This window comes from Mus caroli, chromosome 5, assembly GCF_900094665.2.
Source record: "Mus caroli chromosome 5, CAROLI_EIJ_v1.1, whole genome shotgun sequence".
NCBI lineage: Eukaryota > Metazoa > Chordata > Mammalia > Rodentia > Muridae > Mus > Mus caroli.
The window spans coordinates 12,384,338-12,389,590 of record NC_034574.1 but is presented as its reverse complement, the minus strand read 5'-3'; positions in this window follow the sequence as shown (position 1 = coordinate 12,389,590).

Genomic DNA, 5,253 nt, shown 5'->3' with positions numbered 1-5,253 from the left:
AACCATTTCTTACATAACTGTAAGACTACCTTAACATCTTACAGCAGAATCTTGTATTTTCTGAACAAAAATATTCAAGGATTTTTATTTCTGTTTTGAGTTGCTAGTTCTTTTATTGAAATGATTATGGGTTTGTTAGTGTTCTGGTACAAAATGACATAGCATCTGTTTTCCTAAAAGCCTTGGTATTTTCAATACACAATTTTATGCACGGTGAAGAGTTTTCAGTAAACTATATACTGTATAAAAGCATTATACTTTTTATGTTCTGAACTCAGAAGATCCTCCTATATGATATACATGTTCTATCAATGAATTGTACCCCATACCCACAAGTGATCTTTGAAAAAAATCAAGATTCATGCATTTATGTGAAAGAAATCACAGCATATGAGAAAAATAGCTTACTGAAAATGATGCAAGTTCCTACTAGAAAGAAGAAAATGACAAAGGCTGCTGCTGCTGACTGATAATCACAGGAGTGACTGAAGGAAGAGAGGGTATCAAAGGGAAAGAACAGTCTTTGGCATCATTTTTTTCTTGGTCTTATCTATTTGTATAGCCAATGTTATGAGAGACTATATTATGGAAATGACATGGTTTTCTTTATTTCATGGAGTTATAAAAGATGGATAATTATAGGACAATTTGTCTTATCTAGGTAGGCAATTCATATCAGTATCAATTGCCTCTGAGTTCATTGTGTAGGCATTTTGTGGGGTCAGAATTTACTGATATAAATTTGACTTATAAATTACAAGCCTCTAGAGTTTTGATTTTGCCGGGGTACTGGGATTTGGGAACACTGACCACAGAGGGTGGATGGCTGGGAATGTGAGCAGAATACACAGCAAGAGAACTACAATTGGTCCCTGCATGGGGCTAGCCATGTAGGCAGTGGGGTTGCCAGGGCAGAGAATAACTGGGTATAGAGCAGGATACTGTCATTTTGTAATAGCTTCCCTGATTCTTTTTTTTCCTTTTATTTGGATATTTTATTTATTTATATTTGAAATGTTATTCCCTTCCAGGTATCCCCTCCAGAAACCCCCGAATCTCATCCTCCCTCCGACTGCCTCTATGAGGATGCTCCCCCACCTACCTACCAACTCCTGTCTTCCTGCTCTGGCATTCCCCTACACTGGGCATCAAACTCCCACAGGACCAAGGGCCATTCCTTCAACTGATGTCCAACAAGGTCATCTTCTGCCACATATGTGGCCAGAGCCCTGAGTTCCTCCATGTGTACTCTTTGGCTGGTGGTCCAATCCCGTGGAGCTCCTTGGGGTCTAGCCAGTTGAGACTGTTGCTCCCCACATGGGGCTGAAAACCCTCTCAGCTTCTTCAGCCCCTTCTCCAACTCCTTCATTGGGTACCCGCGCTCAGTCTGATGGTTGGCTGCAAGTGCCTCTGTACTTGTCAGACTGTGGCAGAGCCTCTCAGGAGACTGCTATATCAGGCTCCAATTACCAAGCACTTCCCAGCATCCACAATAGCATCTGGGTTTGGCGACTATATATGGTATCGATCCTATGTGGGGCAGTCTCTGGATGGCCTTTCCTTCAGTCTCTGCTCCACACTTTGTCTCCGTATTTCCTCCCGTGATTATTTTGTTCCCCCTTCTAAGAAGTACTGAAGCATCCACATATAAGTCTTCCTTTTTCTCGAGCTTCATATGGTCTGTGAATTGTATTTTGAGTATTCTGAGTTTTGGGGCTAGTATCCACTTATCAGTCATTATATCCCATGTGTGTTCTTTTGTGACTGGGTTGCCTCACTCAGGACGATACTTCCAAGTTCCATCCATTTGCCGGCGAATTTAATGAAGTCATTGTTTTAATAGCTGAGTAGTACTCTATTGTGTAAATGTACCACGTTTTCTGTATCCATTCCTCTGTTCAGGAATATCTGGGTTGTTTCCAGCTTCTGACTATTATAAATATGGCTGCTATAAACATACTAGAACATGTGTCCCTATTAAATGTTGAAGCATCTTCTGGATATATGTCTGGGAGTGGTATAGCTGAGTCCTCAGGTAGTATGATGTCAAATAATCTGAGGAAATGCCAGACTGATTTCCAGAGTGTTTGTACCAGCTTTCAATCCCATAAGCAATGAAGGAGTGTTCCTCTTTCTCCACATCCTTGCTAGCATCTGCTGTCACCTGAGCTTTTGATATTAGTCATTCTTACTGGTATGAGGTGGAATCTCAGGGTTGTTTTGATTTGCACTTTCCTGCGGACTAAGGATGTTGAACATTTCTTTAGGTGCTTCTTGTCCTTTGAAGTTTCCTCAGTTGAGAATTCTCTGTTTAGCTCTGTTCCCCATTCTTTAGTAGGGTTATTTGGTCCTCTGGAGTCTACCTTCTTGAGTTCTTTATATGTACTGAGTATTGGTCCTTTATTGAATATAGGACTCGTAAATATCTTTTCCCAATCTGTTGGTTGCTGTTATGTCCTACTGACAGTGTCCTTTGCTTTACAGAAGCTTTGAACTTTTATGAGGTCTCATTTGTCAATGTCTCATCTTAGAGCATGAACTGTTGATGTTCTGTTCAGGAAATTTTCCCCTGTGCCCATGTGTTCAAGGCTTTTCCCCACTTTCTCTTCTATTAGATCCAGTGTATCTGGTTTTATGTAGAGGTCTCTGATCCACTTGGACTTGAGCTTTGTCAGGAGACAATTTGCATTCTTCTGCATGTTGACTGCCAATTGAACCAGCACCATTTGTTAAAAATGCTGTCTTTTTTCCACTGGATGGTTTTAGCTTTTTTTTTTTTTTTTTTTTTTTGTCAAAGATCAAGTGATGATAAGTATGTGGCTTCATTTCTGGGTCTTCAATGCTATTCCATTTATCTACCACCCTGTCACTGTTCCAATACCATGCAGTTTTTATCACCATTGCTCTGTAATACATCTTGAGGTTAGGGATGGTGATTTCCCTAGAAGTTATCATATTTTTGAGAATACTTTTTGTTATCCTGGGTTTTTTTGTTATTCCTAATGAATTTGAGAATTGCCCTTTCTAACTCTATGAAGAATGGAGTTGGAGTTTTGATGGGGATTGCATTAAATCTGTAGATTGATTTTGGTAAGATGGCAATTTTTACTATATTAATCTTGCCAATCCATGAGCATGGGGGATTTCTCCATCTTCTGAAATCTTCTTCATTTTCTTTCTTCAGAGACATGAGGTTCTTGTTATACAGAGCTTTCACTTGTTTGCTTAGAATCACACCAAGATATTTTAGATTGTTTGTGACTATTGTGAATGGAGTTGTTTTCCTAATAACCAGCTCAAGTCTTGTTGGTTCTTTGTACGGTTCTTTTGGATTCTAGTTTGATTTCAGTCATAAGTATAATTATTCCCTGCCATCTACTCCTCTTGGGTGTATTTGCTTCTTTTTATTCTACAACTTTCAAGTGTGCTCTTAACCTGCTTGTGTATGCTCTCTCCAGTCTTCTTTTTGGAAGTTCTCAGAGCTAATGAGTTTTCCTGTTAGGACTGGTTTCATTGTGTCCCATTAAGTTTCGGTACACTATGCATTCATTTTCTTTAAATTCTAAAAAGTCTTTAATTTCTTTTTTTATTTCTTTCTTGACCAAGTTATCATGGATTAGAGTGTTGATCAGCTTCCATGTGTATGTGTGCTTTCTGTTGTTTGTTTGTTGTTGTTGTTGTTGTTATTGAAGACCATCCTTAGTCCATCATGATCTGATTGAATGCATGGCATTATTTCAATCTTCTTGTATCTGTTGGGGTCTGCTTTGTGACTGATTATATGGACAATTTTGAAGAAGGTACTGTGAGGTGCTGGGAAGAAGGTATATTCTTTTGTTTTAGGATGAAATGTTCTATTGATATCAGTTCATCCATAACTTCTGTTAGTTTCAATGTGTCTCTGTTTAGTTTCTGTTTCCATGATCTGTCCATTGTGGATAGTTAGGTGTTGAAGTCTTCCACTATTATTGTGTCAGCTGCAATGTGTACTTTGAGCTTTAGTAAAGTTTCTTTTATGAATGTGGGTACCCTTACAATTGAGGCATAAATATTCAGAATTGAGAATTCTTCTTGGAAGATTTTTCCTTTGATGAGTATAAAGTTTCCTTCCTTATTTTTTTAATAACTTTTTGTTAAAAGTTGATTTTATTCGATATTAGAATGGCTACTCCAGCTTGTTTCTTGGAACCATTTGCTTGGAATATTTTTTTTAGCCTTTTATTCTGAGGTAGTGTTTGTCTTTGTCCCTGAGGTGTGTTTCCTGTATGCAACAAAATGTTGGGTCCTGTTTATGTATCTACTCTTTTAGTCTATGTCTTTTTATTGGGGAATTGAGTCCATTTATATTAAGAGATATTAAAGGATAATGATTGTTACTTCCTGATATTTTTGTTTTTAGAGGTGGAATTATGTTTTTGTGGCTATATTCTTTTGGGTTTGTTGAAAAAAGATTTACTCTCTTGCTTTTTCCAGGGTGTACTTTTACTCCTTGTCTTAGAATTTTCCATCTATCATCTTTTGTAGGGCTGGTTTTGTGGAAAGACTGTGTAAATTTGGTTTTGTCATGTAATATCTATATTTCTCCATCTATACCCTGATTTTTTTCCAGGCCATATTTGACAGACTTAAATTGTTCCTCAGAGGAAAAGCCAGAAAATGAAAGAGAATATACAGAACTTGTATATTTTAGGGTCAACTTTGAGAAAGAAAATGTTTACATATTGATTTTGAGCATCAAAATGTGTAATTTGAGTTCTAGTACACTAACTTGCATATGTTTTAGTAATTTGTGGTGTGCGTTTGTATGTGTGTTTACAGGCACAAATAGTCATAGTGTGATTATAGGCTAGAGATTTGTCTCTTCACAAAGATTTTTGAAATACATTTTGTGTCTGTTATTCAATGGCAATAAAGTCCTTGTGTTAAGTTTTACTCAAGGACATTAAAGCATATTGTGTGCTTATGTCAAGTTTTAAAAGTGAGTGAATATTAAACCCAGTCTATGGGAAACTCTTTTGACTTGTAGTTTTTCTCATTTTCTGAATTCTAATAGAAATCAACTTTCCTAACAAGCACTTGAGCATAAGCCAACTACTGCTACTGGAATTTGATCTCCATAGGGTATTAAAAGGTTTGTTTTGAGTTCTTTAGAGAGAACATGATAGTTAACATGGAGATATGAAGGACAGTGATCTGCCCTGCAGGGAGCGCCATCTTGGCTCCGGGACTCCGCCGAACTTAGTCTGTACAGGT